Below are 17581 nucleotides of genomic sequence, written 5' to 3' on the forward strand. Positions count from 1 at the left end.
TCCTATGTGAATTCCTTACCACTGCTTTTTGTTTCAAGAATCTATGCTGGATCAACTTCTCACCAGAAGGTATTCATTTTTCATAGACTAAAGGCTTAAATCCAACTTTGTCTGTTCTTTTGGATATATTCAAACATTATCCAAAGCTGTTTCTTGTGTGACACAGTACTACTCAGAAAAGGGGAATGCCCTGGATTGAGAGAATTGTAAATATTAATTGTGCACATACATTTGGATAGGGAGCGGTGTCAGGATTTTAGATATACAGTGATAAGAAAGTGCTGTGTTAGCATCTTTTGGAAATATTTCTTATTTTTCTTACCAAACTGGCTTACAGACAACAGTTGCTTGTGGAGACATGACAAGGAACATAGATATATATATATGTAAATATAAATTATTGCATGACATGAAGAATTTACCATTCCTATCAGCTGCCCGGCATTTGCTCTAGATTGCATCTGGTTTCACTCCAAGGAAGGGATAATTAGATTGATGCTACACCAAAGCTTGGAACCTGTAACTGCATGCATTTTGTGACAATGCATATCCCAGGAGATAGTCATAATTTTAGTGTGTGTGAATGTAAGAAAGAGTGTCAGGCAATTTTTTTTCTGTTAAGAGTCCTGCTTCCTGGCTCTATAAACATCCATGGTTACAATTGTACTTGGTTCCATATATATTTATTTCATATTGTTTTAATTGTTTTTAATTAATTAAAATTAATTATGGGGATTATGGGAGCGAGGGATTGCTCCCATGTGACACCTCTCCTGCATGAGCTGCATTGGCTTCCAGTGGTCTTCTGGGTGCGCTTCAAGGTGTTGGTTACCACCTTTAAAGCGCTCCATGGCATAGGACCTGGGTATTTGCGGGACCGCCTTCTGCCGCCGATAGCCTCCCACCGACCAGTACGCTCCCACAGAGAGGGACTCCTCAGGGTGCCGTCGGCCAGGCAATGTCGGCTGGTGACCCCCAGGGGGAGGGCCTTCTCTGTGGCAGCCCCCGCCCTCTGGAACGATTTGCCCCCGGAGATAAGAAGGATATCGGATCTTCGGGTCTTTCGCCGTGCCCTGAAAACTCTTCTTTTCCAGCAAGCAGGGCTGGCGTGAACCCCGCCCCCCTTTTTTAGTTTTTAATGGTTATTAATTGTTTAGTTTTAATTTGTTAATGGGTTTTAATTCACACTGTTTTAATTCGGGCCAAAGTATATAATTCTTTTAATTAATTTTAAATTTTGTATTGTTATGTATTTTAGTTTTGGCTGTGCACCGCCCTGAGTCCACTAGGAGAAGGGCGGTATATAAATTGAATAAATAAATAAATAAATAAATAAATTGTTTTTATGTTTTATGATGTATACTGCCCAAAGTCACTTGTTGAGATGGTCATCTATAAAAATCAAACAACTAAATATATTCATATTTTTTTCATATGAGAGTCCTGTACTAAGAGAATACAATAGAAATCTTAGCAAATTAGTTCACTGCCCTGCAGGAAATAAAATAAAACAGAATTGATTTTCATCTTCTTTGCTGTTACAGATTATATCATCCACCCATCCACCCCCAAACACTTCATATACAACTATAGGTATTGTTTTTAAGAAGGCATTACAAAGTTAGCCCTATAATTTAGCAGTGGGATTTGTTTGCTCACTTCATTGTGTGTGTGTGTGTGTGTGTGTGTGTGTGTGTGTGTGTGTGAGAGAGAGAGAGAGAGAGAGAGAGAGAGAGAGAGAGAGAGAGAGAGAGAGAGAGAGAGCAAAATGGGACAACTTGCCATGGCTAACTCACTACAGCCATCTCACCATGGCCATTTCCCTGAGGCCAACTTACCATGGCTATCTCGTCATGGCCAAATTGCCACAGGACAACTTGCCATGGCCAACATGCTGCGGGATAACTCAATAAAATAAATGTTATCCGTCACTGGTTTTTTTGATATTATTTCCATTGACAAAAATGGAAATACTGGAGAAGATACAGTGGCGGATAACATTTATTCCATTTGAGCTATCCCACTTGGATTATCCCATAGCAAGTTGTCCCATGGCAAATTGGCCATGATGAGTTAGCCATAGCAGGATGGCTGCACCAAGTTGGCCATGGTGAGTTGTCCTAGACCATGGGGGGTGGGCAGGAGTTGCTGAAGCTGTAGCCCCTTGGATTCTGTATGAATGCTGTATCACTGTATTCCCACCCTACCATCCATAGAAGAAAGCCCACTTACTAGTGTTGATATTGTCAGCGTCTCAGCGCTGACATAGAAAAGGGAGGATGAAGCCTGAACTTTTGCCTACTAACTCCCTTTGAAGATTCGGTCTCCTTGGAGATGAGGAGGGGGGAAACATTCCTGTGAACTGACGGGAAAAGGAATCAGGAGAGTGACTTGGAAGATAGCCAATGAGAAGCAGAGAATTGGGGATCGGAAGGGAGGGATTGGGGGGCAAAGGTCAGTATTGACCGCGAAGAGCCAGGATCCGGTTGCTGTGCTTGAATAAAGAGAAAATTTCTTTAAAGATTGGCACTTTGGAAGTTTATTTATTTTGAGATAGCATCGAAACCTGACAGATATACTTACTATTCACTCATCAGGCCAATGATCTTTGGCTCAAGTAACAAAATGGCAGGCGTTCATCCAAGGTGAGAATATTTTTGCATCATATACAGGAAGACACAAAATTAGAAAGTAGAATTTACCAAATTAGTCAATTTTAGAATCATGGTATCATTGAATTGGAAGGACCTCCCCCCCATACCCGCATATACACACATTCATTTTTTCTTTTTATATTACCAAGCTAAATAAAAATGCCTGCTTTAAAAGAGGAATACTTCTTTCTATCATAACTTAGCTTTAATTCTTCCTCCAGATAATGAGATATTATTAACTGGTTTAAGCACTAGACGTGGAAGTTTTAATCTTTTCCCAGTGCACTTAGCACGGACAATATGTGAAATTCCAGATGTTATTGAATGGTGACTCCCATTATTATTGCTGCACACACTGATGAAAACCAGAATTCATGACCTTGTGGACTTGTGCTGCCTTGCTCCCCACACACACACGCACCTACAGTAAGACGTCTACAGGTGTTTATTCAAACAGATCTCAGAAGCATCCCCTTGTGCAGGTCCAGATTCCAAGCTCAGCATGGCAAGAGTCCCTGGGCAACCAAGTCCAATGGGCACAAACAAAGTCCAGGAAAGCAGTCCATAATTCAAACTGTCAGGATACATGGCACAAGTACACTAGGCACAGAACTGGGCATGTTACTCCAACACTTCAGGGTGGGATTAAGTAGGCAATGCTGTTGCAGTCCTTCATGAGAGGTGAGATTGCTTCCTCATGAGTAGTCCAGCTGACTGGCATTGTGCCTGTTGTCTCTATGCTCTGTGTGTCCTTGCTACTAGGCAGCAGTTGCTCCCATTCCTAGCCTGGAGCCTCCTGTCCAACTTGCTGCAGCTGTGGCTCACCTCACTCAACCTCAGCCAGTTGCTCATCTGATTGACCCAGCTGAGGCTGCTCTATCAGGCTAGCACTTTCTAAGTCCCAATCCTGACCATTATTTGGCTCTACAGTTTTCCTCTCCAGACACAAGCTCATCCTCCTCTTCTGAACTCAAGTCTGGAGGTGGGTCTGGTGGTGGATCCATGGCAGGGCCATATGTTACCCATTCCTGTACTAAAATAATATAGTGATAATAATATAATAATAACCTCTTCAAGCTTGTTAAACTATGGTTTAAACCACATTTTATGTAAGTGAATGTAAGGATAATAATGGATAATATGTTTGATTTATATTGTAAAGATTTTTCCTCAGCCATGATTTTTTAAATATCTTAATGGAATTAAATTCATTTTAGTTTCAACTTCCCTCAACTTCTATCCCATTGTTTAGAGATATTGCTACACACAGTCTGTAATGAGTCCTCTAAACTTTGATCTGTTCATTCAGCTATCCAGTTCTAGGAAATCCAGTAAGATTTAGATAGAACACTAATAAGATAGTACTAGGAATAAAGTTTGGTTGAAATATTGCAATATCTAACTGGACATCTATATCAGGAGTCCCCAATCCCTGGTCTTTGGCTCAGTGCAGGGCCACAGTCCAAAGGGCTCAGAGGTGGGTTTCAGCAGGTTCTGACCAGTTCTGGAGAACCGGTAGCAGAAGTTTTGAGTAGTTTGGAGAACTGGTAGTAAAAATTCTGACTGGTCCTGCCCCCATCTATTCTCTGCCTCCCAAGTTTATTTATTTATTTATTTATTGGTTTGATTTATATACCGCCCTTCTCCGGAGACTCAGGGCAACTTACAATGCATTAAGCAATAGCCTTCATACCTTTGTATATACCTGCTTAGTAGGGCTTTCCCCTCCCCCAAGTGGTGTTCTTTTTTATACAAAGTCAGCTTATTGCCCCCACAAACTGGGTCCTCATTTTACCTACCTCAAAAGGATGGAAGGCTGAGTCAACCTTGAGCCTGGTGAGAATTGAACTTGCAGTAATTGCAGGCAGCTGGTGTTACTTAAGAGTGCTTTAGTCTGCTGCACCACCAAAGCTCCACCAAGTCCCAGCTGATCAGGAGGAAATGGGGATTTCGCAGTATCCTTCCCCTGGAGTGGGGTGGGAATGGAGATTTTACGGTATCCTTCCCCTGCCACGCCCACCAAGCCATGCCACACCCACCAAGCCACATCCACAGAACCGGTAGTAAAAAATTTTGAAACCCACCACTGATTGGACAGCTTGCACATGAGGGCAAGCACATGAAGTTCCATTTGTGCATGTGCGCACAAAACCATCCCATCCCTCCCCACTGCACTTGCTGGTCTGCAGAGCTGGAAAAGTTGGGGACTGCTGGATTACATGGCACCCTTTATTATATAAAGGGTCAGCTATGAAAAGAAAGATATGGTGATTTGAGAATATGACATACAAGTTACAACTGTCAGTCACAAACCAGGAAATATATAAAAAATCATTGCCGGCAGTCCTGGCAAATGTTAAAGGCCCCTAATGTGTTATATTCCACAGTTCTAGCTTTAGTGACTATCTACCATGATAGTTTTTAAATTTCAAACATATTGGGAATAAATTCCAATAAAGAGATTCATAACACCCATATTTGCACTGAAGTGAGGACTTATTCAGGGAGAAAACATGTATGAAATGCAACATTTTGGGTTGCATATACAAGCCTTAAGAATAAAAAATAAACAAAAGAGTTTTGGGTTGGATGTTGGTGGTTGTCTAAGACCTTGAGAAGAACTAGTTGTAAAAATATAGGAATGTTGAAGTCTGCAATCAAAAAGTGACAAAACTGCACACCAGTGACATGATATGGCTCAGTATTTGCAAAGCAGGGTTGATAACAGCAACTCAAAAATATTTGCTTAACACATGGGTTTTAACCTTAGTGTATTTCTGGCAATGTAAACAATAAGAAAAGATAAGTCATGAGTATTCTTTAGAGATGCTGACCAAAAAGCAATACAGCTATGTTTATACAAGGGACAAGAATTAGAAATTACTCTGTGGACTTTCCATTGTGATCTGAATTATTAACAAGCTGTAACAAGATTTTAATACACCTTTATAAACTTGACTAAGATAAGGCATGCTCTAACAATGGAAGGGAATTTTCTGGGGATCATAAACAGACATCAAAAGAGCTGCCTACTGTAGAAATGCTTTATTTCTGTACATTATTTTTTTAAAAAATTTGATTTATATGCCGTCCTTCTCCGGAGACTCAGGGCGGCTTACAATGCGTTAAGCAATAGCCTTCATACTTTTGTATATTTATACAAAGTCAGCTTATTGCCCCCACAAACTGGGTCCTCATTTTACCTACCTTAGAAAGGATGGAAGGCTGAGTCAACCTTGAGCCTGGTGAGATTCGAACTTACAGTAATTGGTGGTGTTAATCACAATGCTTTTAGTCTGCTGAGCTACCAGGCCCTGTTCTTATGCCAACAATAGTGAGAGTTCTGTACGTCTTCTGCAAATTTTTTACAAAATACCAAACTTTAGGAAAACTGAAAGTGTGATTGCTGACATATCTCATGTTAAGCCCCCTTCTTCAATGAAATTAGGTCATTATAACTACAGCTATTTATTGTCTTTCTAAGGGCAAAAATTTATTTTTTAACCTCAAGTCCCAGTACACTACCTTGCTTTTACTCTGAATTAATGTTGCATTGTTTGCACAATTATGAATATGTCTGGGTTTTTCAAGTAGAAAATATGACCTAAATTTGTGTGACAGCAAAATGCTTCAAATAATTTCTAGCACAGTGGGAACCAAAAGGGGAAAAAAGGGTTAAAGAATTATATGGGTGGGACAGATAATTGCTACTACACTCCCCAAAGTGATGACATCATGTGGCGGGATATTGTTGAACAAAAGACACACCTGTGTGGTTTTTTTTATGTCCCTGAAACTAGTCCTGTAGAACCCTACAGAAGGTTTAATGATCTTATTGTGGTTAACTGGCATGGGAAAAGGAGAGAGAGAAAAAATGAGGGCTTTGCTTAGGCCTTGGCACAGATATAGATCTGGAATGACTCACAAACTAGGCTTCAATCACACAGAATGTGGGAAAGCAAGGCAAGTGATAGATTGAGGGCTTTAGCATTGATTAAGTCAGCATTTATTCATTTCAGTGGAATTGTGCTTGTTTATACAGGATTAAACCTTAAGTCTGACAATGAAAGGGTATCATAGGAAATACATCAGAAGGCATGATCAAACTATGTTCTTCAGCTCTCCGAAATATACTGAGAGACTTCAATATTCAGCAGTATAACAATTGACATAACTTATTTGTTTCCCTCCTCATTATGGAAAAATTTGCCTGCATACCTTATTGCTTATTTGCAGTAATATACTGAGAGTGTTTAAAATGCCAGATTGATCTTGGAGGTGTGGGGTAACTTGAATTAAGAGATAAGCAGTGCAACTATTCCTGAGGGCTCTTACATTGAAATATTAGGTTTGTGGTTTAAATCCAGAAGGCAACAATTATGAGGTGTCCTTATCTGCTTTTGCTACTGCACCTTCTGGGAAAATGCATGATTTAGTAACATCTTGCCTAAAGTACTATAGCATATAAAATATATATAGTATAGTATAGTATAGTATAGTATAGTATAGTATAGTATAGTATAGTATACTATACTATACTATACTATACTATACTATACTATACTATACTATACTATATAGTATATTTATATATAGTATATTTATATATAGTATATTTAGTATATAGTATATTAACTTTTACCAATTGAAAACCATGCTAGACAAATCATTTGCTATGTGTTGTAAATATTATATAGCACCAATTTTCACCCAAAACTTCTTGTGTTAGTCATTTTCTATACAGTCCTTAAATTGCATAAGGGCAGGAATTCTAGAAGACTATTTCCCTCATTATGAATCTCTCTATATTATCTAGATACTACTAAAACTCATCATGACCATTAGCTGGATGAAACAGTGCATCATAGGGCAACAATTTTTGAACCAATTTCTGGGGTTGGTTCAAATGGGCTAACTTATACAATAGGTCCCAAATCCAGGACCTATGACTCCTTAGGGAATTAAATTTGAGAAGTTGTGCCTGCTTCAGATTAATCAATAAACAACCCAAGAAATAAATTGCAAGAAATTACTTAATGTAATGTTACTGCTTCTTCAGGAAGAACATCTATCAGTCTTAACCAGTGGTGGGATTCAAATAATTTTAACAACCGGTTCTCTGCCCTAATGATTTCTTCCAACAACCAGTTTGCCAAACTGCTCAGAAAGTTAACAACTGGTTCTCCCGAAGTGGCTGAATCCCACCACTGGTCTTAACGCCATTCCTAAAATGAAGATATTTATTACATTATTCTTTCCTGATTGATATGCAAGTGGGAAAAAAAAACCTAATTTCACGAAGCATCACAAACATACCTACTGAGAATTCTATACGTACAAAAGAGAAGAAATGAATAGTTAAAATGGACAATTTATAGACCTTGATGCCTGTAATTTAGCCTGTGTTACATTTTACCTAAGATATTACTGTACTTAAATGCATTATTATAAGTTAATCAAGATCAATATTTGATTCGTTTGGTTGTAATGTAAAAATACCTTCAGGCTAGTTGAGTTTCAGCATTGACAAGTGTGGTTTTCACTTGTGAGGTTAACTATTAGAGAAGTGTTCTACTGTTGCTGCAGCCTGCAGTCAAATGCAATTCTTCAGCACCGTCTTGCTGCCATATGTACACTGTTACACAAGTGTGGGTAGCACATTGTGGAGAATGTAATGAGCCACTGATGAATGGATAAAGAACCAGCCAACCCATCATTTGCTGAAAAGAAAAAAGGTGGGTAAAGTTGTTCTTTTTCTGTGATGTTTATTCCTTTGTTATGCCTCTTTTTTTAAAAAAAATGTATATTGTCATTCCCTGGGCCTGCATATCAGTGGTCGGTTTCTACTGGTTTGCCCCAGTTCAGGTGAACCGGTAGCAGCGGCAGGGGGAGGCTCCATGGATGCTCTGTGCATGCATAGAAGGTTCTGCATATGCGCACGCTCACAGTTCCGAACCGGTAGCAAAGGTAAGTGAAACCCACTGCTGCTGCATATGTATAAAATGAAATAATACTGCTGTTTTTATCTGCTCCTGATTTATGGGAACTTGCTGGGTTTACTTTGATGCCTACATTCACACAGCAAATTTTAGTTCCAACAATATAACAGCATTTGTCTGTGGAGCTTTTGCTGATTTAAGTTTAGATTCAGGGTCTTATTTGTGATATTAAAGAATTACAGTAGAAAACTAGTGAGTTTTAGGAAAAGGTTGGCAGTAATTTGGGCCTAGCCACTTACTCTGAGGTTTCTCCTTAAGCCTGTCTGTGAATTCATGCCACACCTTCTCCTAGAAAATCTCTGGCCATTTTTGTCATCAGCAACAGCTCCTTATGGGAAGGCAGAGATGATTCAGAGGCACCCTAGAAGACAAAAATCATCATATGAGAAAAATTTGTTTCATGCAGCTCAGGAACAAGCAAAACTTGCCTTGCATTCATCATAAAGAAACCACCAATTTTACTGATTTCACACAGGTTCTTACTTGTCTCTTATACTGTCTTGTTGGAGGTGTGTATGTGGCTGATCCCCTGCAGAAATTCTGTTGTGTCAAGCAACCATATAGATCCATCACTCTACAGCAGAGATGTGAAACTCAAGGCCCTCAGGCCAGATCCAGCCCACAGGGTGTTTAGATCTGGCCTGCAGGGCGGCCCTGGAAACAGCGAAGGACCAGCCCACAGTGCCGAAATGGAGCTGCAGACAATTGATCCCTCGAGCCCTGCCCAGGCCACCACAGGTGCCCTCGACATGAGTGACGTCGAACTGGCCATGCCCACCTGGCCACACCCACCCAGTCCCCCCAGGTCAAACACAACCCTGATACGAGGGTTGAAATTGAATTTGACACCCCTGCTCTACAGTATTTCCTTTGAGGAAAGCAAGAGAGTAACAAATATTAAGCCAAATAAAGACATGAGATGGAAAAGAAAACATATTAATATAATGAAATTAAAACTGGTTTGCACAAACCTCATTCTCTGTACCTGATGCAGTTTAAGTTGATAGTTATAATCTTTAAAGTCTCTGCAGTTTGAAGGTCCTGGTTATTTTTAAGACCATATATTTATAGAACATAGAATAATAAAGATGGAAAGGACCTTGGAGATCTTTTAGTCCAATCCCCTGCTCAAGCAGGAGACCCTATACAGTTTCAGATAAAAGGTTGTCCAGTCTCTTTTTGAAAGCCTCCAGGGGTGGATCACCCATAATTTTTGAAGGCAAGCTGGTTGATTGATTTCATCATTAGGAATTTTCTCCTTAGTTCTAAGGTTGCTTCTCTCCTTGGTTTCCATCCATTGTTTCTTGTCCAAATTCCAAATAGAAGCTTGTTACCCAAGTCAATGCGTGCCAATATGTGTACCAAAAGTTCTTATTTTCCAGCAACTTGGATCTTTGTAATCCCTATTTTCACTACAGTGCATTTGTACTCTTTATACAAACTAATTTCCATAAAAGCACAGTTATTCATGACTGTGGAACCATATACTATTTACCCTTGCCTGTATTAAAAAGTCCTCCATCAATTTTTCCATCTTTTGTAAATGTTCTAACAAGTTCTACTAATTCATTTATTTTCTCAATCACCATTTTCATTCACCTCATTTTCTCTATTCAATACAATTGCCTTGATCTTTGTCACATTAATTTTCAGACTCATATTCCTTATATGGTCTCTAATATTCACTCCCATTCATTCAGATTCTCAGCCAATGACTCAGGCATGACTCTATTTGTATATATTCACAATCCTGCAATATCACCTTGAGCATTCCTTATCTATTTATACATATTAAACAAGCAACAGGACATCACACATTCTTAACTTACTCCCTGCTCAGGGTTGAAGCATTTGCTAAGAATTCTATTCTCAGCAAATGCTTTACTTCCTTTTTATAACACATTTATTTCATCTAGTAACCAATCTTCATATTTGTAAAAAAAAATAAATATTAGAAGTTAGATCTATTTACTTTATCATGTTTGCTGTAAAGCTACTAGATATGCGGTACAATAAACCTTAGTTCTCATAATCAGAGCAAAAGTCTTAGCTGTGTATCCCCTGCCTGGTATAAAGCTACTTTCCACATTTTGCTTCTTGACAGTCCTCATAGGCTTACAATCAAAATTCTGCCAAGCACCGTAATAAACACACTTAATAAATTAGTCCCACTGTAGCTTTACATTCACTCTTGAAAGGAAGAACCATAATTTGTATTTTTCCATTCTGTCAGACAAATTCTGTCTTTACATAGATGGTAAAATCTCACAGCCATTCCATAAGATTATCCATCACTGAGGCCTTCAAATGGCAGCTAAATGGCGGTAAAATAAAGAAAATGTACACTACATTAGCAGTCTTAATCATACCTATGCATATATAGCATTCCTCGTTAACAGTAAAGAGCATACTGGTCTGTTTGAGCCAGTGGTGGATTGCCCCCAGTTTGGACCGGTTTGCAAGAACCGGTAGTAAAACCAGTGGGAGGCTCCACCCACCGACCAGGAAGTTTCTGCGCATGCGGTCCCGTGTGCGTGGTCCCGTTGCAGACCGGTAATAAAGGTAAGTAGAACCCACCCCTGGTTTGAGCACAGTTTGACTAAACTGGCAAAGGCAGAACCAAAACTCAATTTTATCCCACCATTCTGCTAATTTATTCAAGATAGTATAGGAGAAGAAGGGGCAGAGTGTGGGGGCAGAGTCAAGAGAGGAATCAGCCTGGAGTCGTTAAATAACAATCCAAGTCCAATCCCAAGAATATATTTTGCACTATTGCTTGCATCCCTGTAACTGAGAGATATATGCAGTGTACTGAAACATGCTCAATTCTAAGCATCATACTATTTACATTAGCATTAATGTAGAATAGTCTTCCTCTTTTATATGGATTGTAACAGTAACATGGATCTATTGCAATAGTATATATATTGTATATATATAGTATATATATTTTTATATAAGCTCATGTGTTTTGTTTTTATAATGTTTTTATTATTTGACTATATTGTTTGGATTTTAGTTGGGCTGAAGTTTTTGCAGTTTGTTTAGGAGTAATGGCAGAGTTATCTATTTCCAATGTGTAAATACACCATCAACAAATATGCCATCTACTGGCATTAATTCTAGATCTGATCATAACTATTTGACACGGTTGGATTTCACAACAAGTGATTCTATAATCTTTACTGATCTGCTAACAGCAAATTTGTTCTGATTTTGCCAATGAAAGATTATTTTTCTCTGTAGGTAAATACATATAAACACACATAGCAATGGTGTTCACAGCAAACCACAACAATGCCAAAATAATGCCAAATGCAGGAATGACTTTACATAAAAGCCATAATTATGCCCTTGTTTGTTGCCATCTAATACAAGTACATAAGTCATGACACTGACATAATGATGCCATTTCATGTACTCCGCCTTTTGCCACCCCCACCCTTGGACATCTATGTTCCTTGATTATGATTTGGAGTAGTGAATCTTTTATGGTTTTGGCTTATGCTTTTTAATGTGTAATAATTTCTCCTAGGTATTGAGAGAATTGTGAGTTTTATTCATATTTCTCACTAATCAAGGAAAAGCCTTTTGACTAGGAAGCCTTCTCAATGATTTTATGACATCTTGTCAGCTATATTTCAACCCTCTATTGTGTACAAGTGGAATCAAGATATCATCTCCTTCCGTAGGAATTTTCAGCTCTTTCCAGATTGTGCCAATCAAAACTCACACACCCAACACTTCATGTTCAGGCTTGATCCTAAAGCAGGCAATGACCCAATAGTTTTCATGAATTCTAGGAGAAAGTGTTAGTTATATACAACCTGAGTAAAGAATATGTTGACCCTCTAGATGTTGCTGAGCAATTCATTTGCCTTATTAGCTAGAACTTCAGGAAACTGTCCTTCAACACACAGGTTTCCTCTCCTTAATTAGTTTTATTATTCCTGAAAGCAGTTTTGATCCTCCTTGTATTAATATTTGCATAGCTGTAAGAAGGAAAGGAATTTTAAATAGTGTTTAGATTTTTAAATCACATATGGATCTTGTAAAGAGGTGCCAATTATTGTTGTTAAGTAAGGACTACTTACAGTCCAAATATATACCAACTGAAAATATGGAAGACCATAGCACCAGAAAGTACATGTATGTTTGACCATAAATTATAAGAGGAACTAGTGGGTTTGTATGGACATACCAAATGTATTCAGTAATGCCACCTTATAAGGCTTTGAAAAATAGTATTTCACTCTCATTGTCTCACTCTCACCTTTTTTTATATTGTTATGCAGAAAAATAAAATAATAAAAAAAATACTGCTGCTACAGTTGCTGCATCTGAAGCCTACATAAGGATAAATGGAGAGTTTTCATATAGGCAATAAATCTTGAGCTGGCTTTTTCAGAGATGCCTGAGCTAGGCACAAAAACTGCACTTCTTGCATTTTGTAGAGTTTCATAAAACAGAGGCAAGAGGCAACATGAAAGTACATGACTCAAAAACTAATCTTTTGACTTTAAATGGTTTCAGTGCAGCCTTTCCTTTACATGGCACTTGGCATTAGTTAAGTGAGCTACTTTTTTCTGATTTGTGATCGGGCAAGGCAATAACTGATTCTGAGAATCAAAATAGTTAATAATCAGGATGTACCAATGCTTCTAAACACAAGTCACAACAAAGCCAATAAGATGGTTCTCACTGAAACAGAAATATAGAATCATAGGGCTGGAAGAGACCTTGGAGATCTTCTAGTCAAACCCCATGCTCAAGGCAGGAGATCTTATACCATCCTGGACAAAGGGATGTCCAGTCTTTTCTTGAAAACTTCCAGTGATTGAGCACCCACAACTTCAGTAGGCAAGCTGTTCCATTGTTTAATTATTCTCACTGTCACAAAATTTCTCTTTAATTCCAGGTTGAATCGCTCTTTAATGAGCTTCCACCCATTGCTTCTTGTCCTGCCCTCTCTTTCCCCTTTTCCTCCTACCCCCTCTTCTCTGTGACCACTCCTCAAGTACTGGAAGACAGCTATCATGTCATCCCTAATCTTTCTCTTTGTTAGGCTAGACATACCTAGTTCCCTTAACAGTTCATTCTATGATTTAGCCTCCAGTCCCCTAATTATCTTTGTTGCTCATCTCGGTATTCGTTCTAGAGTCTCGGCATCTTTTTTGTATCATAGTGACCAGAACTAGATACAATATTCCAAGCATGACCTCACTAGTGCAGTATGGAGCAGTGCAATCATTTTTTGATCTTGATGCTTCTGATCTTGATGCGTCCTTCTGTTAATGCATCCTAGGACCACTGCGTTGACTTTTTTGGCAGCTGCAACAGACTGCTGGCTCATACTTAAATGGTGGCCCACTAGAACACCTCAAGCTTTGTGTGTCCCTACCCCTCAACTTTGAGATAGCATCCACTTTCTCAGCAGCTTGATCTCACCAATTCAAAAATGTTCTCTAAATAATGCCATCTAAATAAAATTATTTTCCAAGGCAGCCAAGGAAAATGCATCATAGAACAAATTAAGCTGGAATTCTCATTCAAATCTCTAATGATCAGACTAATGATCAGTTATATCTTGGACATCATCTGAAGACCCTGTTCCTTTGAGAAGTCCACAGTGTTTGGAAAAGTTAAAAGAAAAAGACAACTGGCAGAAACAAGGTGAAATGAACTGATTACAACAATTGTAAATCCACCATTGAGAGACCTAGGCCAAAATGGAGAGAGATCATTCTGGATATTACTTATGTCTGTTGTTATACTGTGATGACCTAATCAATTAATCATAACTCTTCAGAAATCTATTGGTTTTATTTTATATAAGACTGAAGGAAAAATATTTTCAGTATAAAGAATTGCCTTTAAACTCCATGATATTTCTTGATAACAAAATTTTAGAAAATTTTGTCCTGGTTGCTTTAATCAGAGAATTGAAGACATTATTTGATATTCTTTATGAGAGTGGTTCTAAAAATATGAATATCTAGATTTATATTTAACTCCCCCCACCCAACATTCATATTATTCATATGGCAACAGATAATTAAAGCAAAAAAGGCTCTACCAGTCAAGAGTAATTCACTGTACAATAAATTCACTTTGATAGAATGATACTAACATAATACAGTTTTGTGCCTTGTTGAATTAAACAGGCAAGAGTATATTTTTTTTAAAAAAATAGAGAAATGTTCATCCATAAACCAGAATTACTCACATTAAACTCTAAAAAGAATCAAAATAAGTTAAATTCTTTATTATTGCCTAGATTCCACTATTTTTAACACACTTAATGATAAGAAATACATTTCCCTCCATCTACCTGGCAGCCTTTCTATCTGGAAACATGAAATATTGCTCTATTAGAGCTTCAGATTGCCTAGGCCTGCAAAGCTTACTACGTCACATTCTGGGCTTTTCTTCCAACCCTGCCTGGATAAGCCAGCTTGTCAGGCATAGCAGGAAAAATGTGAGGTTTAACTTAGTTGTAATGTGTGCAATAATTTAGCAACCAGTTCTTAGAAACCAAACGGAACCAGCTATGTAACACACCTGGGAAGATCACTGTGACAAATGTCTGAAACTCATTTAAAATTAGTTTTAATAAAGAAACTTCACTCAGGCTGGTGGTTGGTTTGCTGCACTAAATGAATTCACTTTGATTTTTGTATCAAAGGAGACGATTACCTCCTTAATCAAAGGCATGAATAAGAGCATGCTGCCAGGACTAGTACCTTCTGCATTGCCAATATTTCTGCAAAAGATTCTGAATCTGAAGGACCAGCAACAAGTTCAAAAGGAAAATATAGTCACCAGGACCAGTTTTGAGAACGGTTATTTCCTTCTCTTATAGTCTTCAAATCACTAAACGCCATTTTCAATTTTTAGTTATCCAGACAACACTGGAATTAAAGCAAATTAACAAAACAATAAATACAAAAAGATATACAATAAAAACAGTAATTGTGCCAGAAGCCAAGACAAAAAAATATTAAAAATCCTGCCCAATTTATTAGAGATTACAGGATCAAACTCGTCTCAAGTAACTAAGTATGATTGTGAATCAGGCACCTTAACCAGGTCAGACCAGTTAGAGTGCAACTATGAATGAATCTTAGTGACTTTATCCACTTGATGCCTAAAATATTCTTAAATATCGTCATTTAATATGTAAGACAAGAAGAGCAACTTTGCAGCAATCAGGGCTGCATTTCTTTTAATTAGTCCCAAGGACTATGGTGATCAAAACAATTGTTGCACATAAATTGCAGGGCTCGGTCACTTGTTTTGGGAGGGAATTGAAAGATTTGATTCATTTTGTTACTCTTTTGCTATTTGAGAACAAACACAATTTGGGAAGCTTTTATTTTGAAAAGCAATAAGAGATGCCTTCTTATTTAGCAGTTTAATCTCTGCTTCTCTGGGGAGCACAGCACATATACAGCATTACACATAGCAGATTCTCAATCTTAACTGATGACTCTGTATTAGCAATTTATTTTTGAAAATGATTGTACTAGGCCAGGAGGTAGTCTGGATTGGTATTGCTGGATGAAACAGTGCCAGGATCTTGGCATCAACAGGCACAATAGAGAGCAAGATGAGATTATGGTAGGGAGAGGTAGAAGCAGATGTCAAAGCTCCACCTTGTGTTAAACAGAGGAAAATGTTTGACAGTAGCTTTTTGCTGCTTTTTTTTTTTTACTTCCAAGTTTTAGTTTGGCTACCAAGGACTAGTTTAGCTGATCTCAAAGCTAAAGAAGGTCAGATTTTGTTAGTACTTGCATACATATTAGTCTGAGACATAAAACAAAACAAAATTTCCCCTACAGGAAAATAGTGGCAACCTGCTTCCATATTTTTTTGTGAAGAAGAATGCAAAAACAGCAAAGAAAAATCATAGAGTCATAGGGATGGAAGGGACTTTGGTGGTCTTGTAGTCCAACTCGATGCCCAAGGCAGAAGTCCTTATACCACCCTGGACTGATTGGTTGTCCAATATGAAAAGATTGGTTGGCCAATCTTTTCTTGAAAAACCTCCAGCAATAATCACCCACAATTCTGGAAGGCAAGGTGTCCAAATGAATTGGACAGCAAGGCAAGGTGTCCAATTCATTCTCACCGTCAGGGAAATTCCTCGTTATTTCCACAATTCCCACTTATTTCCAGTTTATTTTAATCCATTTAGTCACCAAGAGTTGAACTCAGTTTTTTCCAATAATTTTATTAAATAATTTTAACAATAGAAAAAGATAAAACAAAAAAAAATTGAAAAGAAAAGTAGAAAAATTGAAAGTGCAAAAAGAAAGAAAAAAGAAAGAAAAGAATAATTAAGAGACTTTCAATCTTCTTTACAGCAAGTGTATGCAAACGTGGTAATTTCCCATCCCCTTAAAGTTAAAATATATAGATCACTTCTTCCTATCATGTTAGATTTAATTATCTTTCAAAAACTAATTTTTGTCCTTTATTTTGCTCATTTAACCTTTATTATGCAAATAGCACCATTTAATGCACGTTCTTTCACATTCAGGTGAAAAATGTAGAAATTGAATTATCTTTTTAAAATAAACATATATACCACTTTTCAAATTTGCCCTTTATTTGTTCTCAAGAAAATTTGGTCACTGTTAGTATATGCTATCAGAAATGATTTTTGGAATATTCTAAGATGGTTTTAAATCAGCAAGTGCTTACTTTAAAACAATGCAAAAATCATACTGCATATCTGCAATGCTATTCCAACTGACTGTACATTGGACCCAAATCAGTGCCTCCTACATCTGAAAAGTTGTCAAGAAATAAAGAGTATAAATTTGTAATATGATGCTGATGATGTTCTGGAAGAAAAGTGCTTGTATGACCAGCTCATTTGGACCTCAAGAAGATGTGAGAACTTTGCCAATTGGTTGGTTTCAA

Source organism: Pituophis catenifer, unplaced genomic scaffold (assembly GCF_029215685.1).
Source record: "Pituophis catenifer annectens isolate HBS135680 unplaced genomic scaffold, rPitCat1.0.hap2 SCAF_3, whole genome shotgun sequence".
Lineage (NCBI taxonomy): Eukaryota > Metazoa > Chordata > Lepidosauria > Squamata > Colubridae > Pituophis > Pituophis catenifer.